This window comes from Ambystoma mexicanum, assembly GCF_040938575.1.
Source record: "Ambystoma mexicanum isolate Mex_15411 chromosome 12 unlocalized genomic scaffold, UKY_AmexF1_1 Mex_chr12_unloc.1, whole genome shotgun sequence".
Classification (NCBI taxonomy): Eukaryota; Metazoa; Chordata; class Amphibia; order Caudata; family Ambystomatidae; genus Ambystoma; species Ambystoma mexicanum.
Window position 1 is genome coordinate 12,330,496 of NW_027182322.1, and position 26,469 is coordinate 12,356,964.

The window sequence follows — 26,469 nt, forward strand, 5'->3', positions numbered from 1 at the left end:
AAAGTCATTCAAAGGTTGCGGGTTCGAATCCCACCAGAGTCACATTTTTTACTTTCTTATTCAAACAAGGAACATTATGCATGTGAGGAATGTTTATTTTTGGCCGATGCTTTAATCTTAGTATTTGACCCAAGTTGAACCTATGTATCTAATACAGCATGCAACTGAATCAAAAGCAGTCTGCCTTCCATTGCAACAGGAACATATTGCTCATAAGCAATACAACATCACTGCCAGAAACTTTGCACTTTCCTAACGTATCCTTCCTTCAGAAACATTGTCTTTATAATAGCTGTAAATGAGATAGACCAAAAACACGACACCCTACACTCAGACATTTGTTTCTAGCGACATATAAAGTAAAATCTTCTTTCAAAGCTATTTATGGTATATTCTCTTTGTGTTTTTGTATTGTTAACCAATTGTATGGCTGCACTTTTTATCCAGTTCTTTTTTATTAAGGTATGGAATTGTTGTCCAAACGTATTCAGTTTGCAAGAAAATACAGTAATACCCTATTCTCCGAATTTATCCCTAAAGGAACAAAGGTGTAGTTCAAGGTTTCACCCAGAAGTGTGATTCTTCTACAGACATTTTATGTTTCAGAAAACAATTATTCTTTCTTGTATCCCAGAAGGCTTGATAATATGATGTGAAGTAAACACTGGATTGACAAAACTTCGATCATCCCTTAATGTACGCAAGTTGATTTTCAACTGGCTCTGTGGCGCAATGGATAGCGCGTTGGACTTCTAAGTGAATTGGCAAAGTCATTCAAAGGTTGTGGGTTCGAATCCCACCAGAGTCGTATTTTTTACTTTCTTATTCAAACAAGGAACATTATGCATGTGAGGAATGTTTATTTTTGGCCGATGCTTTAATCTTAGTATTTGACCCAAGTTGAACCTATGTATCTAATACAGCATGCAACTGAATCAAAAGCAGTCTGCCTTCCATTGCAACAGGAACATATTGCTCATAAGGAATACAACATCACTGCCAAAAACTTTGCACTTTCTAATGTATCCTTCCTTCAGAAACATTGTCTTTATAATAGCTGTAAATGAGATGGACCAAAAACACGACACCCTACACTCAGACATTTGTTTCTAGCGACATATAAAGTAAAATCTTCTTTCAAAGCTATTTATGGTATATTCTCTTTGTGTTTTTGTATTGTTAACCAATTGTATGGCTGCACTTTTTATCCAGTTCTTTTTTATTAAGGTATGGAATTGTTGTCCAAACGTATTCAGTTTGCAAGAAAATACAGTAATACCCTATTCTCCGAATTTATCCCTAAAGGAACAAAGGTGTAGTTCAAGGTTTCACCCAGAAGTGTGATTCTTCTACAGACATTTTATGTTTCAGAAAACAATTATTCTTTCTTGTATCCCAGAAGGCTTGATAATATGATGTGAAGTAAACACTGGATTGACAAAACCTCGATCATCCCCTGATGTACGCAAGTTGATTGTCATCTGGCTCTGTGGCGCAATGGATAGCGCGTTGGACTTCTAAGTGAATTGGCAAAGTCATTCAAAGGTTGCGGGTTCGAATCCCCCCAGAGTCGCATTTTTTACTTTCTTATTCAAACAAGGAACATTATGCATGTGAGGAATGTTTATTTTTGGCCGATGCTTTAATCTTAGTATTTGACCCAAGTTGAACCTATGTATCTAATACAGCATGCAACTGAATCAAAAGCAGTCTGCCTTCCATTGCAACAGGAACATATTGCTCATAAGCAATACAACATCACTGCCAGAAACTTTGCACTTTCCTAACGTATCCTTCCTTCAGAAACATTGTCTTTATAATAGCTGTAAATGAGATAGACCAAAAACACGACACCCTACACTCAGACATTTGTTTCTAGCGACATATAAAGTAAAATCTTCTTTCAAAGCTATTTATGGTATATTCTCTTTGTGTTTTTGTATTGTTAACCAATTGTATGGCTGCACTTTTTATCCAGTTCTTTTTTATTAAGGTATGGAATTGTTGTCCAAACGTATTCAGTTTGCAAGAAAATACAGTAATACCCTATTCTCCGAATTTATCCCTAAAGGAACAAAAGTGTAGTTCAAGGTTTCACCCAGAAGTGTGATTCTTCTACAGACATTTTATGTTTCAGAAAACAATTATTCTTTCTTGTATCCCAGAAGGCTTGATAATATGATGTGAAGTAAACACTGAATTGACAAAACTTTGATCATCCCTTAATGTACGCAAGTTGAATTTCATCTGGCTCTATGGCGCAATGGAAAGCGCGTTGGACTTCTAAGTGAATTGGCAAAGTCATTCAAAGGTTGTGGGTTCGAATCCCACCAGAGTCGCATTCTTTACTTTCTAATTCAAACAAGGAACATTATGCATGTGAGGAATGTTTATTTTTGGCCGATGCTTTAATCTTAGTATTTGACCCAAGTTGAACCTATGTATCTAATACAGCATGCAACTGAATCAAAAGCAGTCTGCCTTCCATTGCAACAGGAACATATTGCTCATAAGCAATACAACATCACTACCAGAAACTTGGCACTTTTCTAATGTATCCTTCCTTCAGAAACATTGTCTTTATAATAGCTGTAAATGAGATAGACCAAAAACACGACACCCTACACTCAGACATTTGTTTCTAGCGACATATAAAGTAAAATCTTCTTTCAAAGCTATTTATGGTATATTCTCTTTGTGTTTTTGTATTGTTAACCAATTGTATGTCTGCACTTTTTATCCAGCTCTTTTTTATTAAGGTATGGAATTGTTGTCCAAACCTATTCACTTGGCAAGAAAATACTGTAATACCCTATTCTCTGAATTTCTCCCCAAGCGAACAAAGGTGCAGTTCAAGGTTTCACACAGAAGTGTGATTCTTGTTACAGACATTTTATGTTTCAGAAAACAATCATTCTTTGATGTGTCCCAGAAGGCTTGATAATGTGATGTGAAGTAAACACCGGATTGACAAAACTTCGATCATCCCTTAATGTACGCAAGTTAATTTTCATCTGGCTCTGTGGCGCAATGGATAGCGCATTGGACTTCTAAGTGAATTGGCAAAGTCATTCAAAGGTTGTGGGTTCGAATCCCACCAGAGTCACATTTTTTACTTTCTTATTCAAACAAGGAACATTATGCATGTGAGGAATGTTTATTTTTGGCCGATGCTTTAATCTTAGTATTTGACCCAAGTTGAACCTATGTATCTAATACAGCATGCAACTGAATCAAAAGCAGTCTGCCTTCCATTGCAACAGGAACATATTGCTCATAAGGAATACAACATCACTGCCAGAAACTTTGCACTTTCCTAATGTATCCTTCCTTCAGAAACATTGTCTTTATAATAGCTGTAAATGAGATAGACCAAAAACACGACACCCTACACTCAGACATTTGTTTCTAGCGACATATAAAGTAAAATCTTCTTTCAAAGCTATTTATGGTATATTCTCTTTGTGTTTTTGTATTGTTAACCAATTGTATGGCTGCACTTTTTATCCAGTTCTTTTTTATTAAGGTATGGAATTGTTGTCCAAACGTATTCAGTTTGCAAGAAAATACAGTAATACCCTATTCTCCGAATCTATCCCTAAAGGAACAAAGGTGTAGTTCAAGGTTTCACCCAGAAGTGTGATTCTTCTGCAGACATTTTATGTTTCAGAAAACAATTATTCTTTCTTGTATCCCAGAAGGCTTGATAATATGATGTGAAGTAAACACTGGATTGACAAAACTTCGATCACCCCTTAATGTACGCAAGTTGATTTTCATCTGGCTCTGTGGCGCAATGGATAGCGCGTTGGACTTCTAAGTGAATTGGCAAAGTCATTCAAAGGTTGTGGGTTCGAATCCCACCAGAGTCGTATTTTTTACTTTCTTATTCAAACAAGGAACATTATGCATGTGAGGAATGTTTATTTTTGGCCGATGCTTTAATCTTAGTATTTGACCCAAGTTGAACCTATGTATCTAATACAGCATGCAACTGAATCAAAAGCAGTCTGCCTTCCATTGCAACAGGAACATATTGCTCATAAGGAATACAACATCACTGCCAGAAACTTTGCACTTTCCTAATGTATCCTTCCTTCAGAAACATTGTCTTTATAATAGCTGTAAATGAGATAGACCAAAAACACGACACCCTACACTCAGACATTTGTTTCTAGCGACATATAAAGTAAAATCTTCTTTCAAAGCTATTTATGGTATATTCTCTTTGTGTTTTTGTATTGTTAACCAATTGTATGGCTGCACTTTTTATCCAGTTCTTTTTTATTAAGGTATGGAATTGTTGTCCAAACGTATTCAGTTTGCAAGAAAATACAGTAATACCCTATTCTCCGAATTTATCCCTAAAGGAACAAAGGTGTAGTTCAAGGTTTCACCCAGAAGTGTGATTCTTCTAAAGACATTTTATGTTTCAGAAAACAATTATTCTTTCTTGTATCCCAGAAGGCTTGATAATATGATGTGAAGTAAACACTGGATTGACAAAACCTCGATCATCCCCTGATGTACGCAAGTTGATTGTCATCTGGCTCTGTGGCGCAATGGATAGCGCTTTGGACTTCTAAGTGAATTGGCAAAGTCATTCAAAGGTTGCGGGTTCGAATCCCACCAGAGTCACATTTTTTACTTTCTTATTCAAACAAGGAACATTATGCATGTGAGGAATGTTTATTTTTGGCCGATGCTTTAATCTTAGTATTTGACCCAAGTTGAACCTATGTATCTAATACAGCATGCAACTGAATCAAAAGCAGTCTGCCTTCCATTGCAACAGGAACATATTGCTCATAAGCAATACAACATCACTGCCAGAAACTTTGCACTTTCCTAACGTATCCTTCCTTCAGAAACATTGTCTTTATAATAGCTGTAAATGAGATAGACCAAAAACACGACACCCTACACTCAGACATTTGTTTCTAGCGACATATAAAGTAAAATCTTCTTTCAAAGCTATTTATGGTATATTCTCTTTGTGTTTTTGTATTGTTAACCAATTGTATGGCTGCACTTTTTATCCAGTTCTTTTTTATTAAGGTATGGAATTGTTGTCCAAACGTATTCAGTTTGCAAGAAAATACAGTAATACCCTATTCTCCGAATTTATCCCTAAAGGAACAAAGGTGTAGTTCAAGGTTTCACCCAGAAGTGTGATTCTTCTACAGACATTTTATGTTTCAGAAAACAATTATTCTTTCTTGTATCCCAGAAGGCTTGATAATATGATGTGAAGTAAACACTGGATTGACAAAACTTCGATCATCCCTTAATGTACGCAAGTTGATTTTCAACTGGCTCTGTGGCGCAATGGATAGCGCGTTGGACTTCTAAGTGAATTGGCAAAGTCATTCAAAGGTTGTGGGTTCGAATCCCACCAGAGTCGTATTTTTTACTTTCTTATTCAAACAAGGAACATTATGCATGTGAGGAATGTTTATTTTTGGCCGATGCTTTAATCTTAGTATTTGACCCAAGTTGAACCTATGTATCTAATACAGCATGCAACTGAATCAAAAGCAGTCTGCCTTCCATTGCAACAGGAACATATTGCTCATAAGGAATACAACATCACTGCCAAAAACTTTGCACTTTCTAATGTATCCTTCCTTCAGAAACATTGTCTTTATAATAGCTGTAAATGAGATAGACCAAAAACACGACACCCTACACTCAGACATTTGTTTCTAGCGACATATAAAGTAAAATCTTCTTTCAAAGCTATTTATGGTATATTCTCTTTGTGTTTTTGTATTGTTAACCTATTGTATGGCTGCACTTTTTATCCAGTTCTTTTTTATTAAGGTATGGAATTGTTGTCCAAACGTATTCAGTTTGCAAGAAAATACAGTAATACCCTATTCTCCGAATTTATCCCTAAAGGAACAAAGGTGTAGTTCAAGGTTTCACCCAGAAGTGTGATTCTTCTACAGACATTTTATGTTTCAGAAAACAATTATTCTTTCTTGTATCCCAGAAGGCTTGATAATATGATGTGAAGTAAACACTGGATTGACAAAACTTCGATCATCCCTTAATGTACGCAAGTTGATGTTCATCTGGCTCTGTGGCGCAATGGATAGCGCGTTGGACTTCTAAGTGAATTGGCAAAGTCATTCAAAGGTTGTGGGTTCGAATCCCACCAGAGTCGCATTTTTTACTTTCTTATTCAAACAAGGAACATTATGCATGTGAGGAATGTTTATTTTTGGCCGATGCTTTAATCTTAGTATTTGACCCAAGTTGAACCTATGTATCTAATACAGCATGCAACTGAATCAAAAGCAGTCTGCCTTCCATTGCAACAGGAACATATTGCTCATAAGCAATACAACATCACTGCCAGAAACTTTGCACTTTCCTAACGTATCCTTCCTTCAGAAACATTGTCTTTATAATAGCTGTAAATGAGATAGACCAAAAACACGACACCCTACACTCAGACATTTGTTTCTAGCGACATATAAAGTAAAATCTTCTTTCAAAGCTATTTATGGTATATTCTCTTTGTGTTTTTGTATTGTTAACCAATTGTATGTCTGCACTTTTTATCCAGCTCTTTTTTATTAAGGTATGGAATTGTTGTCCAAACCTATTCACTTGGCAAGAAAATACTGTAATACCCTATTCTCTGAATTTCTCCCCAAGCGAACAAAGGTGCAGTTCAAGGTTTCACACAGAAGTGTGATTCTTGTTACAGACATTTTATGTTTCAGAAAACAATCATTCTTTGATGTGTCCCAGAAGGCTTGATAATGTGATGTGAAGTAAACACCGGATTGACAAAACTTCGATCATCCCTTAATGTACGCAAGTTAATTTTCATCTGGCTCTGTGGCGCAATGGATAGCGCATTGGACTTCTAAGTAAATTGGCAAAGTCATTCAAAGGTTGTGGGTTCGAATCCCACCAGAGTCACATTTTTTACTTTCTTATTCAAACAAGGAACATTATGCATGTGAGGAATGTTTATTTTTGGCCGATGCTTTAATCTTAGTATTTGACCCAAGTTGAACCTATGTATCTAATACAGCATGCAACTGAATCAAAAGCAGTCTGCCTTCCATTGCAACAGGAACATATTGCTCATAAGGAATACAACATCACTGCCAGAAACTTTGCACTTTCCTAATGTATCCTTCCTTCAGAAACATTGTCTTTATAATAGCTGTAAATGAGATAGACCAAAAACACGACACCCTACACTCAGACATTTGTTTCTAGCGACATATAAAGTAAAATCTTCTTTCAAAGCTATTTATGGTATATTCTCTTTGTGTTTTTGTATTGTTAACCAATTGTATGGCTGCACTTTTTATCCAGTTCTTTTTTATTAAGGTATGGAATTGTTGTCCAAACGTATTCAGTTTGCAAGAAAATACAGTAATACCCTATTCTCCGAATCTATCCCTAAAGGAACAAAGGTGTAGTTCAAGGTTTCACCCAGAAGTGTGATTCTTCTGCAGACATTTTATGTTTCAGAAAACAATTATTCTTTCTTGTATCCCAGAAGGCTTGATAATATGATGTGAAGTAAACACTGGATTGACAAAACTTCGATCACCCCTTAATGTACGCAAGTTGATTTTCATCTGGCTCTGTGGCGCAATGGATAGCGCGTTGGACTTCTAAGTGAATTGGCAAAGTCATTCAAAGGTTGTGGGTTCGAATCCCACCAGAGTCGTATTTTTTACTTTCTTATTCAAACAAGGAACATTATGCATGTGAGGAATGTTTATTTTTGGCCGATGCTTTAATCTTAGTATTTGACCCAAGTTGAACCTATGTATCTAATACAGCATGCAACTGAATCAAAAGCAGTCTGCCTTCCATTGCAACAGGAACATATTGCTCATAAGGAATACAACATCACTGCCAGAAACTTTGCACTTTCCTAATGTATCCTTCCTTCAGAAACATTGTCTTTATAATAGCTGTAAATGAGATAGACCAAAAACACGACACCCTACACTCAGACATTTGTTTCTAGCGACATATAAAGTAAAATCTTCTTTCAAAGCTATTTATGGTATATTCTCTTTGTGTTTTTGTATTGTTAACCAATTGTATGGCTGCACTTTTTATCCAGTTCTTTTTTATTAAGGTATGGAATTGTTGTCCAAACGTATTCAGTTTGCAAGAAAATACAGTAATACCCTATTCTCCGAATTTATCCCTAAAGGAACAAAGGTGTAGTTCAAGGTTTCACCCAGAAGTGTGATTCTTCTAAAGACATTTTATGTTTCAGAAAACAATTATTCTTTCTTGTATCCCAGAAGGCTTGATAATATGATGTGAAGTAAACACTGGATTGACAAAACCTCGATCATCCCCTGATGTACGCAAGTTGATTGTCATCTGGCTCTGTGGCGCAATGGATAGCGCTTTGGACTTCTAAGTGAATTGGCAAAGTCATTCAAAGGTTGCGGGTTCGAATCCCACCAGAGTCACATTTTTTACTTTCTTATTCAAACAAGGAACATTATGCATGTGAGGAATGTTTATTTTTGGCCGATGCTTTAATCTTAGTATTTGACCCAAGTTGAACCTATGTATCTAATACAGCATGCAACTGAATCAAAAGCAGTCTGCCTTCCATTGCAACAGGAACATATTGCTCATAAGCAATACAACATCACTGCCAGAAACTTTGCACTTTCCTAACGTATCCTTCCTTCAGAAACATTGTCTTTATAATAGCTGTAAATGAGATAGACCAAAAACACGACACCCTACACTCAGACATTTGTTTCTAGCGACATATAAAGTAAAATCTTCTTTCAAAGCTATTTATGGTATATTCTCTTTGTGTTTTTGTATTGTTAACCAATTGTATGGCTGCACTTTTTATCCAGTTCTTTTTTATTAAGGTATGGAATTGTTGTCCAAACGTATTCAGTTTGCAAGAAAATACAGTAATACCCTATTCTCCGAATTTATCCCTAAAGGAACAAAGGTGTAGTTCAAGGTTTCACCCAGAAGTGTGATTCTTCTACAGACATTTTATGTTTCAGAAAACAATTATTCTTTCTTGTATCCCAGAAGGCTTGATAATATGATGTGAAGTAAACACTGGATTGACAAAACTTCGATCATCCCTTAATGTACGCAAGTTGATTTTCAACTGGCTCTGTGGCGCAATGGATAGTGCGTTGGACTTCTAAGTGAATTGGCAAAGTCATTCAAAGGTTGTGGGTTCGAATCCCACCAGAGTCGTATTTTTTACTTTCTTATTCAAACAAGGAACATTATGCATGTGAGGAATGTTTATTTTTGGCCGATGCTTTAATCTTAGTATTTGACCCAAGTTGAACCTATGTATCTAATACAGCATGCAACTGAATCAAAAGCAGTCTGCCTTCCATTGCAACAGGAACATATTGCTCATAAGGAATACAACATCACTGCCAAAAACTTTGCACTTTCTAATGTATCCTTCCTTCAGAAACATTGTCTTTATAATAGCTGTAAATGAGATAGACCAAAAACACGACACCCTACACTCAGACATTTGTTTCTAGCGACATATAAAGTAAAATCTTCTTTCAAAGCTATTTATGGTATATTCTCTTTGTGTTTTTGTATTGTTAACCTATTGTATGGCTGCACTTTTTATCCAGTTCTTTTTTATTAAGGTATGGAATTGTTGTCCAAACGTATTCAGTTTGCAAGAAAATACAGTAATACCCTATTCTCCGAATTTATCCCTAAAGGAACAAAGGTGTAGTTCAAGGTTTCACCCAGAAGTGTGATTCTTCTACAGACATTTTATGTTTCAGAAAACAATTATTCTTTCTTGTATCCCAGAAGGCTTGATAATATGATGTGAAGTAAACACTGGATTGACAAAACTTCGATCATCCCTTAATGTACGCAAGTTGATGTTCATCTGGCTCTGTGGCGCAATGGATAGCGCGTTGGACTTCTAAGTGAATTGGCAAAGTCATTCAAAGGTTGTGGGTTCGAATCCCACCAGAGTCGCATTTTTTACTTTCTTATTCAAACAAGGAACATTATGCATGTGAGGAATGTTTATTTTTGGCCGATGCTTTAATCTTAGTATTTGACCCAAGTTGAACCTATGTATCTAATACAGCATGCAACTGAATCAAAAGCAGTCTGCCTTCCATTGCAACAGGAACATATTGCTCATAAGCAATACAACATCACTGCCAGAAACTTTGCACTTTCCTAACGTATCCTTCCTTCAGAAACATTGTCTTTATAATAGCTGTAAATGAGATAGACCAAAAACACGACACCCTACACTCAGACATTTGTTTCTAGCGACATATAAAGTAAAATCTTCTTTCAAAGCTATTTATGGTATATTCTCTTTGTGTTTTTGTATTGTTAACCAATTGTATGGCTGCACTTTTTATCCAGTTCTTTTTTATTAAGGTATGGAATTGTTGTCCAAACGTATTCAGTTTGCAAGAAAATACAGTAATACCCTATTCTCCGAATTTATCCCTAAAGGAACAAAGGTGTAGTTCAAGGTTTCACCCAGAAGTGTGATTCTTCTACAGACATTTTATGTTTCAGAAAACAATTATTCTTTCTTGTATCCCAGAAGGCTTGATAATATGATGTGAAGTAAACACTGGATTGACAAAACTTCGATCATCCCTTAATGTACGCAAGTTGATTTTCAACTGGCTCTGTGGCGCAATGGATAGCGCGTTGGACTTCTAAGTGAATTGGCAAAGTCATTCAAAGGTTGTGGGTTCGAATCCCACCAGAGTCGTATTTTTTACTTTCTTATTCAAACAAGGAACATTATGCATGTGAGGAATGTTTATTTTTGGCCGATGCTTTAATCTTAGTATTTGACCCAAGTTGAACCTATGTATCTAATACAGCATGCAACTGAATCAAAAGCAGTCTGCCTTCCATTGCAACAGGAACATATTGCTCATAAGGAATACAACATCACTGCCAAAAACTTTGCACTTTCTAATGTATCCTTCCTTCAGAAACATTGTCTTTATAATAGCTGTAAATGAGATAGACCAAAAACACGACACCCTACACTCAGACATTTGTTTCTAGCGACATATAAAGTAAAATCTTCTTTCAAAGCTATTTATGGTATATTCTCTTTGTGTTTTTGTATTGTTAACCTATTGTATGGCTGCACTTTTTATCCAGTTCTTTTTTATTAAGGTATGGAATTGTTGTCCAAACGTATTCAGTTTGCAAGAAAATACAGTAATACCCTATTCTCCGAATTTATCCCTAAAGGAACAAAGGTGTAGTTCAAGGTTTCACCCAGAAGTGTGATTCTTCTACAGACATTTTATGTTTCAGAAAACAATTATTCTTTCTTGTATCCCAGAAGGCTTGATAATATGATGTGAAGTAAACACTGGATTGACAAAACTTCGATCATCCCTTAATGTACGCAAGTTGATGTTCATCTGGCTCTGTGGCGCAATGGATAGCGCATTGGACTTCTAAGTGAATTGGCAAAGTCATTCAAAGGTTGTGGGTTCGAATCCCACCAGAGTCGCATTTTTTACTTTCTTATTCAAACAAGGAACATTATGCATGTGAGGAATGTTTATTTTTGGCCGATGCTTTAATCTTAGTATTTGACCCAAGTTGAACCTATGTATCTAATACAGCATGCAACTGAATCAAAAGCAGTCTGCCTTCCATTGCAACAGGAACATATTGCTCATAAGCAATACAACATCACTGCCAGAAACTTTGCACTTTCCTAACGTATCCTTCCTTCAGAAACATTGTCTTTATAATAGCTGTAAATGAGATAGACCAAAAACACGACACCCTACACTCAGACATTTGTTTCTAGCGACATATAAAGTAAAATCTTCTTTCAAAGCTATTTATGGTATATTCTCTTTGTGTTTTTGTATTGTTAACCAATTGTATGGCTGCACTTTTTATCCAGTTCTTTTTTATTAAGGTATGGAATTGTTGTCCAAACGTATTCAGTTTGCAAGAAAATACAGTAATACCCTATTCTCCGAATTTATCCCTAAAGGAACAAAGGTGTAGTTCAAGGTTTCACCCAGAAGTGTGATTCTTCTACAGACATTTTATGTTTCAGAAAACAATTATTCTTTCTTGTATCCCAGAAGGCTTGATAATATGATGTGAAGTAAACACTGGATTGACAAAACTTCGATCATCCCTTAATGTACGCAAGTTGATTTTCAACTGGCTCTGTGGCGCAATGGATAGCGCGTTGGACTTCTAAGTGAATTGGCAAAGTCATTCAAAGGTTGTGGGTTCGAATCCCACCAGAGTCGTATTTTTTACTTTCTTATTCAAACAAGGAACATTATGCATGTGAGGAATGTTTATTTTTGGCCGATGCTTTAATCTTAGTATTTGACCCAAGTTGAACCTATGTATCTAATACAGCATGCAACTGAATCAAAAGCAGTCTGCCTTCCATTGCAACAGGAACATATTGCTCATAAGCAATACAACATCACTGCCAGAAACTTTGCACTTTCCTAACGTATCCTTCCTTCAGAAACATTGTCTTTATAATAGCTGTAAATGAGATAGACCAAAAACACGACACCCTACACTCAGACATTTGTTTCTAGCGACATATAAAGTAAAATCTTCTTTCAAAGCTATTTATGGTATATTCTCTTTGTGTTTTTGTATTGTTAACCAATTGTATGTCTGCACTTTTTATCCAGTTCTTTTTTATTAAGGTATGGAATTGTTGTCCAAACGTATTCAGTTTGCAAGAAAATACAGTAATACCCTATTCTCCGAATTTATCCCTAAAGGAACAAAGGTGTATTTCAAGGTTTCACCCAGAAGTGTGATTCTTCTACAGACATTTTATGTTTCAGAAAACAATTATTCTTTCTTGTATCCCAGAAGGCTTGATAATATGATGTGAAGTAAACACTGGATTGACAAAACTTCGATCATCCCTTAATGTACGCAAGTTGAGTTTCAACTGGCTCTGTGGCGCAATGGATAGCGCGTTGGACTTCTAAGAGAATTGGCAAAGTCATTCAAAGGTTGTGGGTTCGAATCCCACCAGAGTCGTATTTTTTACTTTCTTATTCAAACAAGGAACATTATGCATGTGAGGAAAGTTTATTTTTGGCCGATGCTTTAATCTTAGTATTTGACCCAAGTTGAACCTATGTATCTAATAAAGCATGCAACTGAATCAAAAGCAGTCTGCCTTCCATTGCAACAGGAACATATTGCTCATAAGCAATACAACATCACTGCCAAAAACTTTGCACTTTCCTAATGTATCCTTCCTTCAGAAACATTGTCTTTATAATAGCTGTAAATGAGATAGACCAAAAACACGACACCCTACACTCAGACATTTGTTTCTAGCGACATATAAAGTAAAATCTTCTTTCAAAGCTATTTATGGTATATTCTCTTTGTGTTTTTGTATTGTTAACCAATTGTATGGCTGCACTTTTTATCCAGTTCTTTTTTATTAAGGTATGGAATTGTTGTCCAAACGTATTCAGTTTGCAAGAAAATACAGTAATACCCTATTCTCCGAATTTATCCCTAAAGGAACAAAAGTGTAGTTCAAGGTTTCACCCAGAAGTGTGATTCTTCTACAGACATTTTATGTTTCAGAAAACAATTATTCTTTCTTGTATCCCAGAAGGCTTGATAATATGATGTGAAGTAAACACTGGATTGACAAAACTTCGATCATCCCTTAATGTACGCAAGTTGATTTTCAACTGGCTCTGTGGCGCAATGGATAGCGCGTTGGACTTCTAAGTGAATTGGCAAAGTCATTCAAAGGTTGTGGGTTCGAATCCCACCAGAGTCGTATTTTTTACTTTCTTATTCAAACAAGGAACATTATGCATGTGAGGAATGTTTATTTTTGGCCGATGCTTTAATCTTAGTATTTGACCCAAGTTGAACCTATGTATCTAATACAGCATGCAACTGAATCAAAAGCAGTCTGCCTTCCATTGCAACAGGAACATATTGCTCATAAGGAATACAACATCACTGCCAAAAACTTTGCACTTTCTAATGTATCCTTCCTTCAGAAACATTGTCTTTATAATAGCTGTAAATGAGATAGACCAAAAACACGACACCCTACACTCAGACATTTGTTTCTAGCGACATATAAAGTAAAATCCTCTTTCAAAGCTATTTATGGTATATTCTCTTTGTGTTTTTGTATTGTTAACCAATTGTATGGCTGCACTTTTTATCCAGTTCTTTTTTATTAAGGTATGGAATTGTTGTCCAAACGTATTCAGTTTGCAAGAAAATACAGTAATACCCTATTCTCCGAATTTATCCCTAAAGGAACAAAGGTGTAGTTCAAGGTTTCACCCAGAAGTGTGATTCTTCTACAGACATTTTATGTTTCAGAAAACAATTATTCTTTCTTGTATCCCAGAAGGCTTGATAATATGATGTGAAGTAAACACTGGATTGACAAAACTTCGATCATCCCTTAATGTACGCAAGTTGATGTTCATCTGGCTCTGTGGCGCAATGGATAGCGCGTTGGACTTCTAAGTGAATTGGCAAAGTCATTCAAAGGTTGTGGGTTCGAATCCCACCAGAGTCGCATTTTTTACTTTCTTATTCAAACAAGGAACATTATGCATGTGAGGAATGTTTATTTTTGGCCGATGCTTTAATCTTAGTATTTGACCCAAGTTGAACCTATGTATCTAATACAGCATGCAACTGAATCAAAAGCAGTCTGCCTTCCATTGCAACAGGAACATATTGCTCATAAGCAATACAACATCACTGCCAGAAACTTTGCACTTTCCTAACGTATCCTTCCTTCAGAAACATTGTCTTTATAATAGCTGTAAATGAGATAGACCAAAAACACGACACCCTACACTCAGACATTTGTTTCTAGCGACATATAAAGTAAAATCTTCTTTCAAAGCTATTTATGGTATATTCTCTTTGTGTTTTTGTATTGTTAACCAATTGTATGGCTGCACTTTTTATCCAGTTCTATTTTATTAAGGTATGGAATTGTTGTCCAAACGTATTCAGTTTGCAAGAAAATACAGTAATACCCTATTCTCCGAATTTATCCCTAAAGGAACAAAGGTGTAGTTCAAGGTTTCACCCAGAAGTGTGATTCTTCTACAGACATTTTATGTTTCAGAAAACAATTATTCTTTCTTGTATCCCAGAAGGCTTGATAATATGATGTGAAGTAAACACTGGATTGACAAAACTTCGATCATCCCTTAATGTACGCAAGTTGATTTTCAACTGGCTCTGTGGCGCAATGGATAGCGCGTTGGACTTCTAAGTGAATTGGCAAAGTCATTCAAAGGTTGTGGGTTCGAATCCCACCAGAGTCGTATTTTTTACTTTCTTATTCAAACAAGGAACATTATGCATGTGAGGAATGTTTATTTTTGGCCGATGCTTTAATCTTAGTATTTGACCCAAGTTGAACCTATGTATCTAATACAGCATGCAACTGAATCAAAAGCAGTCTGCCTTCCATTGCAACAGGAACATATTGCTCATAAGCAATACAACATCACTGCCAGAAACTTTGCACTTTCCTAACGTATCCTTCCTTCAGAAACATTGTCTTTATAATAGCTGTAAATGAGATAGACCAAAAACACGACACCCTACACTCAGACATTTGTTTCTAGCGACATATAAAGTAAAATCTTCTTTCAAAGCTATTTATGGTATATTCTCTTTGTGTTTTTGTATTGTTAACCAATTGTATGTCTGCACTTTTTATCCAGTTCTTTTTTATTAAGGTATGGAATTGTTGTCCAAACGTATTCAGTTTGCAAGAAAATACAGTAATACCCTATTCTCCGAATTTATCCCTAAAGGAACAAAGGTGTAGTTCAAGGTTTCACCCAGAAGTGTGATTCTTCTACAGACATTTTATGTTTCAGAAAACAATTATTCTTTCTTGTATCCCATAAGGCTTGATAATATGATGTGAAGTAAACACTGGATTGACAAAACTTCGATCATCCCTTAATGTACGCAAGTTGATTTTCAACTGGCTCTGTGGCGCAATGGATAGCGCGTTGGACTTCTAAGAGAATTGGCAAAGTCATTCAAAGGTTGTGGGTTCGAATCCCACCAGAGTCCTATTTTTTACTTTCTTATTCAAACAAGGAACATTATGCATGTGAGGAATGTTTATTTTTGGCCGATGCTTTAATCTTAGTATTTGACCCAAGTTGAACCTATGTATCTAATACAGCATGCAACTGAATCAAAAGCAGTCTGCCTTCCATTGCAACAGGAACATATTGCTCATAAGCAATACAACATCACTGCCAGAAACTTTGCACTTTCCTAACGTATCCTTCCTTCAGAAACATTGTCTTTATAATAGCTGTAAATGAGATAGACCAAAAACACGACACCCTACACTCAGACATTTGTTTCTAGCGACATATAAAGTAAAATCTTCTTTCAAAGCTATTTATGGTATATTCTCTTTGTGTGTTTGTATTGTTAACCAATTGTATGGCTGCACTTTTTATCCAGTTCTTTTTTATTAAGGTATGGAATTGTTGTCCAAACGTATTCAGTTTGCAAGAAAATACAGTAATACCCTATTCTCCGAATTTATCCCTAAAGGAACAAAGGTGTAGTTCAAGGTTTCACCCAGAAGTGTGATTCTTCTACAGACATTTTATGTTTCAGAAAACAATTATTCTTTCTTGTATCCCAGAAGGCTTGATAATATGATGTGAAGTAAACACTGGATTGACAAAACTTTGATCATTAGTACGCAAGTTGATATTTATCTGGCTCTGTGGCGCAATGGATAGTGCGTTGGACTTCTAAGTGAATTTGCAAAGTCATTCAAAGGTTGTGGGTTCGAATCCCACCAGAGTTGCATTTTTTACTTTCTTATTCAAACAAGGAACATTATGCATGTGAGGAATGTTTATTTTTGGCCGATGCTTTAATCTTAGTATTTGACCCAAGTTGAACCTATGTATCTAATACAGCATGCAACTGAATCAAAAGCAGTCTGCCTTCCATTGCAACAGGAACATATTGCTCATAAGCAATACAACATCACTGCCAGAAACTTTGCACTTTCCTAATGTATCCTTCCTTCAGAAACATTGTCTTTATAATAGCTGTAAATGAGATAGACCAAAAACACGACACCCTACACTCAGACATTTGTTTCTAGCGACATATAAAGTAAAATCTTCTTTCAAAGCTATTTATGGTATATTCTCTTTGTGTTTTTGTATTGTTAACCAATTGTATGGCTGCACTTTTTATCCAGTTCTTTTTTATTAAGGTATGGAATTGTTGTCCAAACGTATTCAGTTTGCAAGAAAATACAGTAATACCCTATTCTCCGAATTTATCCCTAAAGGAACAAAGGTGTAGTTCAAGGTTTCACCCAGAAGTGTGATTCTTCTACAGACATTTTATGTTTCAGAAAACAATTATTCTTTCTTGTATCCCAGAAGGCTTGATAATATGATGTGAAGTAAACACTGGATTGACTGGATTTGTGTTTTTGTATTGTTAACCAATTGTATGTCTGCACTTTTTATCCAGTTCTTTTTTATTAAGGTATGGAATTGTTGTCCAAACCTATTCACTTGGCAAGAAAATACTGTAATACCCTATTCTCTGAATTTCTCCCCAAGCGAACAAAGGTGCAGTTCAAGGTTTCACACAGAAGTGTGATTCTTGTTACAGACATTTTATGTTTCAGAAAACAATCATTCTTTGATGTGTCCCAGAAGGCTTGATAATGTGATGTGAAGTAAACACCGGATTGACAAAACTTCGATCACCCCTTAATGTACGCAAGTTAATTTTCATCTGGCTCTGTGGCGCAATGGATAGCGCGTTGGACTTCTAAGTGAATTGGCAAAGTCATTCAAAGGTTGTGGGTTCGAATCCCACCAGAGTCGCATTTTTTACTTTCTAATTCAAACAAGGAACATTATGCATGTGAGGAATGTTTATTTTTGGCCGATGCTTTAATCTTAGTATTTGACCCAAGTTGAACCTATGTATCTAATACAGCATGCAACTGAATCAAAAGCAGTCTGCCTTCCATTGCAACAGGAACATATTGCTCATAAGCAATACAACATCACTGCCAGAAACTTTGCACTTTCCTAATGTATCCTTCCTTCAGAAACATTGTCTTTATAATAGCTGTAAATGAGATAGACCAAAAACACGACACCCTACACTCAGACATTTGTTTCTAGCGACATATAAAGTAAAATCTTCTTTCAAAGCTATTTATGGTATATTCTCTTTGTGTTTTTGTATTGTTAACCAATTGTATGGCTGCACTTTTTATCCAGTTCTTTTTTATTAAGGTATGGAATTGTTGTCCAAACGTATTCAGTTTGCAAGAAAATACAGTAATACCCTATTCTCCGAATTTATCCCTAAAGGAACAAAGGTGTAGTTCAAGGTTTCACCCAGAAGTGTGATTCTTCTACAGACATTTTATGTTTCAGAAAACAATTATTCTTTCTTGTATCCCAGAAGGCTTGATAATATGATGTGAAGTAAACACTGGATTGACAAAACCTCGATCATCCCCTGATGTACGCAAGTTGATTGTCATCTGGCTCTGTGGCGCAATGGATAGCGCGTTGGACTTCTAAGTGAATTGGCAAAGTCATTCAAAGGTTGTGGGTTCGAATCCCACCAGAGTCGTATTTTTTACTTTCTTATTCAAACAAGGAACATTATGCATGTGAGGAATGTTTATTTTTGGCCGATGCTTTAATCTTAGTATTTGACCCAAGTTGAACCTATGTATCTAATACAGCATGCAACTGAATCAAAAGCAGTCTGCCTTCCATTGCAACAGGAACATATTGCTCATAAGCAATACAACATCACTGCCAGAAACTTTGCACTTTCCTAATGTATCCTTCCTTCAGAAACATTGTCTTTATAATAGCTGTAAATGAGATAGACCAAAAACACGACACCCTACACTCAGACATTTGTTTCTAGCGACATATAAAGTAAAATCTTCTTTCAAAGCTATGTATGGTATATTCTCTTTGTGTTTTTGTATTGTTAACCAATTGTATGGCTGCACTTTTTATCCAGTTCTTTTTTATTAAGGTATGGAATTGTTGTCCAAACGTATTCAGTTTGCAAGAAAATACAGTAATACCCTATTCTCCGAATTTATCCCTAAAGGAACAAAAGTGTAGTTCAAGGTTTCACCCAGAAGTGTGATTCTTCTACAGACATTTTATGTTTCAGAAAACAATTATTCTTTCTTGTATCCCAGAAGGCTTGATAATATGATGTGAAGTAAACACTGGATTGACAAAACTTCGATCATCCCTTAATGTACGCAAGTTGATTTTCATCTGGCTCTGTGGCGCAATGGATAGCGTGTTGGACTTCTAAGAGAATTGGCAAAGTCATTCAAAGGTTGTGGGTTCGAATCCCACCAGAGTCGTATTTTTTACTTTCTTATTCAAACAAGGAACATTATGCATGTGAGGAATGTTTATTTTTGGCCGATGCTTTAATCTTAGTATTTGACCCAAGTTGAACCTATGTATCTAATACAACATGCAACTGAATCAAAAGCAGTCTGCCTTCCATTGCAACAGGAACATATTGCTCATAAGGAATACAACATCACTGCCAAAAACTTTGCACTTTCCTAATGTATCCTTCCTTCAGAAACATTGTCTTTATAATAGCTGTAAATGAGATAGACCAAAAACACGACACCCTACACTCAGACATTTGTTTCTAGCGACATATAAAGTAAAATCTTCTTTCAAAGCTATTTATGGTATATTCTCTTTGTGTTTTTGTATTGTTAACCAATTGTATGGCTGCACTTTTTATCCAGTTCTTTTTTATTAAGGTATGGAATTGTTGTCCAAACGTATTCAGTTTGCAAGAAAATACAGTAATACCCTATTCTCCGAATTTATCCCTAAAGGAACAAAGGTGTAGTTCAAGGTTTCAACCAGAAGTGTGATTCTTCTACAGACATTTTATGTTTCAGAAAACAATTATTCTTTCTTGTATCCCAGAAGGCTTGATAATATGATGTGAAGTAAACACTGGATTGACAAAACTTCGATCATCCCTTAATGTACGCAAGTTGGTTTTCGTCTGGCTCTGTGGTGCAATGGATAGGGACTTCTAAGTGAATTGGCAAAGTCATTCAAAGGTTGTGGGTTCGAATCCCACCAGAGTCGCATTTTTTACTTTCTAATTCAAACAAGGAACATTATGCATGTCAGGAATGTTTATTTTTGGCCGATGCTTTAATCTTAGTATTTGACCCAAGTTGAACCTATGTATCTAATACAGCATGCAACTGAATCAAAAGCAGTCTGCCTTCCATTGCAACAGGAACATATTGCTCATAAGCAATACAACATCACTGCCAGAAACTTTGCACTTTCCTAATGTATCCTTCCTTCAGAAACATTGTCTTTATAATAGCTGTAAATGAGATAGACCAAAAACACGACACCCTACACTCAGACATTTGTTTCTAGCGACATATAAAGTAAAATCTTCTTTCAAAGCTATCTTTGTGTTTTTGTATTGTTAACCAATTGTATGTCTGCACTTTTTATCCAGTTCTTTTTTATTAAGGTATGAAATTGTTGTCCAAACCAATTCACTTGGCAAGAAAATACTGTAATACCCTATTCTCTGAATTTCTCCCCAAGCGAACAAAGGTGCAGTTCAAGGTTTCACCCCGAACTGTGATTCTTGCTACAGACATTTAATGTTTCAGAAAACAATCATTCTTTCATGTATCCCAGAAGGCTTGATAATGTGATGTGAAGTAAACACTGGATTGACAAAACTTCGATCATCCCTTACTGTATGCAAGTGGATTTTCATCTGGCTCTGTGGCGCAATGGATAGCGCGTTGGACTTCTAAGTGAATTGGCAAAGTCATTCAAAGGTTGTGGGTTCGAATCCAACCAGAGTCGTATTTTTTACTTTCTTATTCAAATAAGGAACATTATGCATGTGAGGAATGTTTATTTTTGGCCGATGCTTTAATCTTAGTATTTCACCCAAGTTGAACCTATGTATCTAATACAGCATGCAACTGAATCAAAAGCAGTCTGCCTTCCATGGCAACAGGAACATATTGCTCATAAGCAATACAACATCACTGCCAGAAACTTTGCACTTTCCTAATGTATCCTTCCTTCAGAAACATTGTCTTTATAATAGCTGTAAATGAGATAGACCAAAAACACGACACCCTACACTCAGACATTTGTTTCTAGCGACATATAAAGTAAAATCTTCTTTCAAAGCTATTTATGGTATATTCTCTTTGTGTTTTTGTATTGTTAACCAATTGCATGTCTGCACTTTTTATCCAGTTCTTTTTTATTAAGGTATGGAAATGTTGTCCAAACGTATTCAGTTTGCAAGAAAATACAGTAATACCCTATTCTCCGAATTTATCCCTAAAGGAACAAAGGTGTAGTTCAAGGTTTCAGCCAGAAGTGTGATTCTTCTACAGACATTTTATGTTTCAGAAAACAATTATTCTTTCTTGTATCCCAGAAAGCTTGATAATATGATGTGAAGTAAACACTGGATTGACAAAACTTTGATCATCCCTTAATGTACGCAAGTTAATTTTCATCTGGATCTGTGGCGGAATGGATAGCGCGTTGGACTTCTAAGTGAATTGGCAAAGTCATTCAAAGGTTGTGGGTTCGAATCCCACCAGAGTCGCATTTTTTACTTTCTTATTCAAACAAGGAACATTATGCATGTGAGGAATGTTTATTTTTGGCCGATGCTTTAATCTTAGTATTTGACCCAAGTTGAACCTATGTATCTAATACAGCATGCAACTGAATCAAAAGCAGTCTGCCTTCCATTGCAACAGGAACATATTGCTCATAAGCAATACAACATCACTGCCAGAAACTTTGCACTTTCCTAACGTATCCTTCCTTCAGAAACATTGTCTTTATAATAGCTGTAAATGAGATAGACCAAAAACACGACACCCTACACTCAGACATTTGTTTCTAGCGACATATAAAGTAAAATCTTCTTTCAAAGCTATTTATGGTATATTCTCTTTGTGTTTTTGTATTGTTAACCAATTGTATGGCTGCACTTTTTATCCAGTTCTTTTTTATTAAGGTATGGAATTGTTGTCCAAACGTATTCAGTTTGCAAGAAAATACAGTAATACCCTATTCTCCGAATTTATCCCTAAAGGAACAAAGGTGTAGTTCAAGGTTTCACCCAGAAGTGTGATTCTTCTACAGACATTTTATGTTTCAGAAAACAATTATTCTTTCTTGTATCCCAGAAGGCTTGATAATATGATGTGAAGTAAACACTGGATTGACAAAACTTCGATCATCCCTTAATGTACGCAAGTTAATTTTCAACTGGCTCTGTGGCGCAATGGATAGCGCGTTGGACTTCTAAGTGAATTGGCAAAGTCATTCAAAGGTTGTGGGTTCGAATCCCACCAGAGTTGTATTTTTTACTTTCTTATTCAAACAAGGAACATTATGCATGTGAGGAATGTTTATTTTTGGCCGATGCTTTAATCTTAGTATTTGACCCAAGTTGAACCTATGTATCTAATACAGCATGCAACTGAATCAAAAGCAGTCTGCCTTCCATTGCAACAGGAACATATTGCTCATAAGCAATACAACATCACTGCCAGAAACTTTGCACTTTCCTAATGTATCCTTCCTTCAGAAACATTGTCTTTATAATAGCTGTAAATGAGATAGACCAAAAACACGACACCCTACACTCAGACATTTGTTTCTAGCGACATATAAAGTAAAATCTTCTTTCAAAGCTATGTATGGTATATTCTCTTTGTGTTTTTGTATTGTTAACCAATTGTATGGCTGCACTTTTTATCCAGTTCTTTTTTATTAAGGTATGGAATTGTTGTCCAAACGTATTCAGTTTGCAAGAAAATACAGTAATACCCTATTCTCCGAATTTATCCCTAAAGGAACAAAAGTGTAGTTCAAGGTTTCACCCAGAAGTGTGATTCTTCTACAGACATTTTATGTTTCAGAAAACAATTATTCTTTCTTGTATCCCAGAAGGCTTGATAATATGATGTGAAGTAAACACTGGATTGACAAAACTTCGATCATCCCTTAATGTACGCAAGTTGATTTTCGTCTGGCTCTGTGGTGCAATGGATAGCGCGTTGGACTTCTAAGTGAATTGGCAAAGTCATTCAAAGGTTGTGGGTTCGAATCCCACCAGAGTCGCATTTTTTACTTTCTAATTCAAACAAGGAACATTATGCATGTCAGGAATGTTTATTTTTGGCCGATGCTTTAATCTTAGTATTTGACCCAAGTTGAACCTATGTATCTAATACAGCATGCAACTGAATCAAAAGCAGTCTGCCTTCCATTGCAACAGGAACATATTGCTCATAAGCAATACAACATCACTGCCAGAAACTTTGCACTTTCCTAATGTATCCTTCCTTCAGAAACATTGTCTTTATAATAGCTGTAAATGAGATAGACCAAAAACACGACACCCTACACTCAGACATTTGTTTCTAGCGACATATAAAGTAAAATCTTCTTTCAAAGCTATCTTTGTGTTTTTGTATTGTTAACCAATTGTATGTCTGCACTTTTTATCCAGTTCTTTTTTATTAAGGTATGAAATTGTTGTCCAAACCAATTCACTTGGCAAGAAAATACTGTAATACCCTATTCTCTGAATTTCTCCCCAAGCGAACAAAGGTGCAGTTCAAGGTTTCACCCCGAACTGTGATTCTTGCTACAGACATTTAATGTTTCAGAAAACAATCATTCTTTCATGTATCCCAGAAGGCTTGATAATGTGATGTGAAGTAAACACTGGATTGACAAAACTTCGATCATCCCTTACTGTATGCAAGTGGATTTTCATCTGGCTCTGTGGCGCAATGGATAGCGCGTTGGACTTCTAAGTGAATTGGCAAAGTCATTCAAAGGTTGTGGGTTCGAATCCAACCAGAGTCGCATTTTTTACTTTCTTATTCAAATAAGGAACATTATGCATGTGAGGAATGTTTATTTTTGGCCGATGCTTTAATCTTAGTATTTCACCCAAGTTGAACCTATGTATCTAATACAGCATGCAACTGAATCAAAAGCAGTCTGCCTTCCATGGCAACAGGAACATATTGCTCATAAGCAATACAACATCACTGCCAGAAACTTTGCACTTTCCTAATGTATCCTTCCTTCAGAAACATTGTCTTTATAATAGCTGTAAATGAGATAGACCAAAAACACGACACCCTACACTCAGACATTTGTTTCTAGCGACATATAAAGTAAAATCTTCTTTCAAAGCTATTTATGGTATATTCTCTTTGTGTTTTTGTATTGTTAACCAATTGCATGTCTGCACTTTTTATCCAGTTCTTTTTTATTAAGGTATGGAAATGTTGTCCAAACGTATTCAGTTTGCAAGAAAATACAGTAATACCCTATTCTCCGAATTTATCCCTAAAGGAACAAAGGTGTAGTTCAAGGTTTCAGCCAGAAGTGTGATTCTTCTACAGACATTTTATGTTTCAGAAAACAATTATTCTTTCTTGTATCCCAGAAAGCTTGATAATATGATGTGAAGTAAACACTGGATTGACAAAACTTTGATCATCCCTTAATGTACGCAAGTTAATTTTCATCTGGATCTGTGGCGGAATGGATAGCGCGTTGGACTTCTAAGTGAATTGGCAAAGTCATTCAAAGGTTGTGGCTTTGAATACCACCAGAGTTGCATTTTTTACTTTCTTATTCAAACAAGGAACATTATGCATGTGAGGAATGTTTATTTTTGGCAGATGCTTTAATCTTAGTATTTGACCCAAGTTGAACCTATGTATCTAATACAGCATGCAACTGAATCAAAAGCAGTCTGCCTTTCATTGCAACAGGAACATATTGCTCATAAGCAATACAACATCACTACCAGAAACTTGGCACTTTTCTAATGTATCCTTCCTTCAGAAACATTGTCTTTATAATAGCTGTAAATGAGATAGACCAAAACACGACACCCTACGCTCAGACATTTGTTTCTAGCGACATATAAAGTAAAATCTTCTTTCAAAGCTATTTATGGTATATTCTCTTTGCGTTTTTGTATTGTTAACCAATTGTATGTCTGCACTTTTTATCCAGTTATTTTTTATTAAGGTATGGAATTGTTGTCCAAACCAATTCACTTGGCAAGAAAATACTGTAATACCCTATTCTCCGAATTTATCCCTAAAGGAAAAAAGGTGTAGTTCAAGGTTTCACCCAGAAGTGTGATTCTTCTACAGACATTTTATGTTTCGGAAAACAATTATTCTTTCTTGTATCCCAGAAGGCTTGATAATATGATGTGAAGTAAACACTGTATTGACAAAACCTCGATCATCCCCTGATGTACGCAAGTTGATTGTCATCTGGCTCTGTGGCGCAATGGATAGCGCGTTGGACTTCTAAGTGAATTGTCAAAGTCATTCAAAGGTTGTGGGTTCGAATCCCACCAGAGTCGCATTTTTTACTTTCTTATTCAAACAAGGAACATTATGCATGTGAGGAATGTTTATTTTTGGCCTTTAATCTTAGTATTTCACCCAAGTTGAACCTATGTATCTAATACAGCATGCAACTGAATCAAAAGCAGTCTGCCTTCCATGGCAACAGGAACATATTGCTCATAAGCAATACAACATCACTGCCAGAAACTTTGCACTTTCCTAATGTATCCTTCCTTCAGAAACATTGTCTTTATAATAGCTGTAAATGAGATAGACCAAAAACACGACACCCTACACTCAGACATTTGTTTCTAGCGACATATAAAGTAAAATCTTCTTTCAAAGCTATTTATGGTATATTCTCTTTGTGTTTTTGTATTGTTAACCAATTGCATGTCTGCACTTTTTATCCAGTTCTTTTTTATTAAGGTATGGAAATGTTGTCCAAACGTATTCAGTTTGCAAGAAAATACAGTAATACCCTATTCTCCGAATTTATCCCTAAAGGAACAAAGGTGTAGTTCAAGGTTTCAGCCAGAAGTGTGATTCTTCTACAGACATTTTATGTTTCAGAAAACAATTATTCTTTCTTGTATCCCAGAAAGCTTGATAATATGATGTGAAGTAAACACTGGATTGACAAAACTTTGATCATCCCTTAATGTACGCAAGTTAATTTTCATCTGGATCTGTGGCGGAATGGATAGCGCGTTGGACTTCTAAGTGAATTGGCAAAGTCATTCAAAGGTTGTGGGTTCGAATCCCACCAGAGTCGCATTTTTTACTTTCTTATTCAAACAAGGAACATTATGCATGTGAGGAATGTTTATTTTTGGCCGATGCTTTAATCTTAGTATTTGACCCAAGTTGAACCTATGTATCTAATACAGCATGCAACTGAATCAAAAGCAGTCTGCCTTCCA

General features: G+C 35.9%; 24 non-coding genes across 24 annotated transcripts; all 24 read left to right on the forward strand.

The window, feature by feature from the left end:
* The first annotated feature begins 718 nt into the window (after nucleotides 1–718).
* TRNAR-UCU (transfer RNA arginine (anticodon UCU)) lies at nucleotides 719–808 on the forward strand. Its single transcript is given in 2 exon segments — nucleotides 719–755; nucleotides 773–808. It is a non-coding gene; the product is annotated as a tRNA-Arg (tRNA).
* Nucleotides 809–2,249: 1,441 nt separating this feature from the next.
* TRNAR-UCU (transfer RNA arginine (anticodon UCU)) lies at nucleotides 2,250–2,339 on the forward strand. The gene is given in 2 exon segments: nucleotides 2,250–2,286; nucleotides 2,304–2,339. It is a non-coding gene; the product is annotated as a tRNA-Arg (tRNA).
* Nucleotides 2,340–3,016: 677 nt separating this feature from the next.
* Nucleotides 3,017–3,106, forward strand: TRNAR-UCU (transfer RNA arginine (anticodon UCU)). Its single transcript is given in 2 exon segments — nucleotides 3,017–3,053; nucleotides 3,071–3,106. It is a non-coding gene; the product is annotated as a tRNA-Arg (tRNA).
* A 676-nt stretch (nucleotides 3,107–3,782) lies between these two features.
* TRNAR-UCU (transfer RNA arginine (anticodon UCU)) lies at nucleotides 3,783–3,872 on the forward strand. Its single transcript is given in 2 exon segments — nucleotides 3,783–3,819; nucleotides 3,837–3,872. It is a non-coding gene; the product is annotated as a tRNA-Arg (tRNA).
* A 1,442-nt stretch (nucleotides 3,873–5,314) lies between these two features.
* On the forward strand, nucleotides 5,315–5,404 carry TRNAR-UCU (transfer RNA arginine (anticodon UCU)). The gene is given in 2 exon segments: nucleotides 5,315–5,351; nucleotides 5,369–5,404. It is a non-coding gene; the product is annotated as a tRNA-Arg (tRNA).
* A 675-nt stretch (nucleotides 5,405–6,079) lies between these two features.
* On the forward strand, nucleotides 6,080–6,169 carry TRNAR-UCU (transfer RNA arginine (anticodon UCU)). The gene is given in 2 exon segments: nucleotides 6,080–6,116; nucleotides 6,134–6,169. It is a non-coding gene; the product is annotated as a tRNA-Arg (tRNA).
* A 677-nt stretch (nucleotides 6,170–6,846) lies between these two features.
* TRNAR-UCU (transfer RNA arginine (anticodon UCU)) lies at nucleotides 6,847–6,936 on the forward strand. Its single transcript is given in 2 exon segments — nucleotides 6,847–6,883; nucleotides 6,901–6,936. It is a non-coding gene; the product is annotated as a tRNA-Arg (tRNA).
* Nucleotides 6,937–7,612: 676 nt separating this feature from the next.
* Nucleotides 7,613–7,702, forward strand: TRNAR-UCU (transfer RNA arginine (anticodon UCU)). The gene is given in 2 exon segments: nucleotides 7,613–7,649; nucleotides 7,667–7,702. It is a non-coding gene; the product is annotated as a tRNA-Arg (tRNA).
* A 1,442-nt stretch (nucleotides 7,703–9,144) lies between these two features.
* Nucleotides 9,145–9,234, forward strand: TRNAR-UCU (transfer RNA arginine (anticodon UCU)). The gene is given in 2 exon segments: nucleotides 9,145–9,181; nucleotides 9,199–9,234. It is a non-coding gene; the product is annotated as a tRNA-Arg (tRNA).
* Nucleotides 9,235–9,909: 675 nt separating this feature from the next.
* Nucleotides 9,910–9,999, forward strand: TRNAR-UCU (transfer RNA arginine (anticodon UCU)). Its single transcript is given in 2 exon segments — nucleotides 9,910–9,946; nucleotides 9,964–9,999. It is a non-coding gene; the product is annotated as a tRNA-Arg (tRNA).
* Nucleotides 10,000–10,675: 676 nt separating this feature from the next.
* On the forward strand, nucleotides 10,676–10,765 carry TRNAR-UCU (transfer RNA arginine (anticodon UCU)). Its single transcript is given in 2 exon segments — nucleotides 10,676–10,712; nucleotides 10,730–10,765. It is a non-coding gene; the product is annotated as a tRNA-Arg (tRNA).
* Nucleotides 10,766–11,440: 675 nt separating this feature from the next.
* On the forward strand, nucleotides 11,441–11,530 carry TRNAR-UCU (transfer RNA arginine (anticodon UCU)). Its single transcript is given in 2 exon segments — nucleotides 11,441–11,477; nucleotides 11,495–11,530. It is a non-coding gene; the product is annotated as a tRNA-Arg (tRNA).
* Nucleotides 11,531–12,206: 676 nt separating this feature from the next.
* TRNAR-UCU (transfer RNA arginine (anticodon UCU)) lies at nucleotides 12,207–12,296 on the forward strand. The gene is given in 2 exon segments: nucleotides 12,207–12,243; nucleotides 12,261–12,296. It is a non-coding gene; the product is annotated as a tRNA-Arg (tRNA).
* Nucleotides 12,297–12,972: 676 nt separating this feature from the next.
* On the forward strand, nucleotides 12,973–13,062 carry TRNAR-UCU (transfer RNA arginine (anticodon UCU)). The gene is given in 2 exon segments: nucleotides 12,973–13,009; nucleotides 13,027–13,062. It is a non-coding gene; the product is annotated as a tRNA-Arg (tRNA).
* Nucleotides 13,063–13,738: 676 nt separating this feature from the next.
* TRNAR-UCU (transfer RNA arginine (anticodon UCU)) lies at nucleotides 13,739–13,828 on the forward strand. Its single transcript is given in 2 exon segments — nucleotides 13,739–13,775; nucleotides 13,793–13,828. It is a non-coding gene; the product is annotated as a tRNA-Arg (tRNA).
* Nucleotides 13,829–14,503: 675 nt separating this feature from the next.
* On the forward strand, nucleotides 14,504–14,593 carry TRNAR-UCU (transfer RNA arginine (anticodon UCU)). The gene is given in 2 exon segments: nucleotides 14,504–14,540; nucleotides 14,558–14,593. It is a non-coding gene; the product is annotated as a tRNA-Arg (tRNA).
* Nucleotides 14,594–15,269: 676 nt separating this feature from the next.
* On the forward strand, nucleotides 15,270–15,359 carry TRNAR-UCU (transfer RNA arginine (anticodon UCU)). Its single transcript is given in 2 exon segments — nucleotides 15,270–15,306; nucleotides 15,324–15,359. It is a non-coding gene; the product is annotated as a tRNA-Arg (tRNA).
* Nucleotides 15,360–16,035: 676 nt separating this feature from the next.
* Nucleotides 16,036–16,125, forward strand: TRNAR-UCU (transfer RNA arginine (anticodon UCU)). The gene is given in 2 exon segments: nucleotides 16,036–16,072; nucleotides 16,090–16,125. It is a non-coding gene; the product is annotated as a tRNA-Arg (tRNA).
* Nucleotides 16,126–17,843: 1,718 nt separating this feature from the next.
* TRNAR-UCU (transfer RNA arginine (anticodon UCU)) lies at nucleotides 17,844–17,933 on the forward strand. Its single transcript is given in 2 exon segments — nucleotides 17,844–17,880; nucleotides 17,898–17,933. It is a non-coding gene; the product is annotated as a tRNA-Arg (tRNA).
* Nucleotides 17,934–18,609: 676 nt separating this feature from the next.
* On the forward strand, nucleotides 18,610–18,699 carry TRNAR-UCU (transfer RNA arginine (anticodon UCU)). The gene is given in 2 exon segments: nucleotides 18,610–18,646; nucleotides 18,664–18,699. It is a non-coding gene; the product is annotated as a tRNA-Arg (tRNA).
* Nucleotides 18,700–19,375: 676 nt separating this feature from the next.
* TRNAR-UCU (transfer RNA arginine (anticodon UCU)) lies at nucleotides 19,376–19,465 on the forward strand. The gene is given in 2 exon segments: nucleotides 19,376–19,412; nucleotides 19,430–19,465. It is a non-coding gene; the product is annotated as a tRNA-Arg (tRNA).
* Nucleotides 19,466–22,420: 2,955 nt separating this feature from the next.
* On the forward strand, nucleotides 22,421–22,510 carry TRNAR-UCU (transfer RNA arginine (anticodon UCU)). The gene is given in 2 exon segments: nucleotides 22,421–22,457; nucleotides 22,475–22,510. It is a non-coding gene; the product is annotated as a tRNA-Arg (tRNA).
* A 676-nt stretch (nucleotides 22,511–23,186) lies between these two features.
* Nucleotides 23,187–23,276, forward strand: TRNAR-UCU (transfer RNA arginine (anticodon UCU)). The gene is given in 2 exon segments: nucleotides 23,187–23,223; nucleotides 23,241–23,276. It is a non-coding gene; the product is annotated as a tRNA-Arg (tRNA).
* Nucleotides 23,277–25,470: 2,194 nt separating this feature from the next.
* Nucleotides 25,471–25,560, forward strand: TRNAR-UCU (transfer RNA arginine (anticodon UCU)). Its single transcript is given in 2 exon segments — nucleotides 25,471–25,507; nucleotides 25,525–25,560. It is a non-coding gene; the product is annotated as a tRNA-Arg (tRNA).
* The last annotated feature ends 909 nt before the right edge of the window (nucleotides 25,561–26,469 follow it).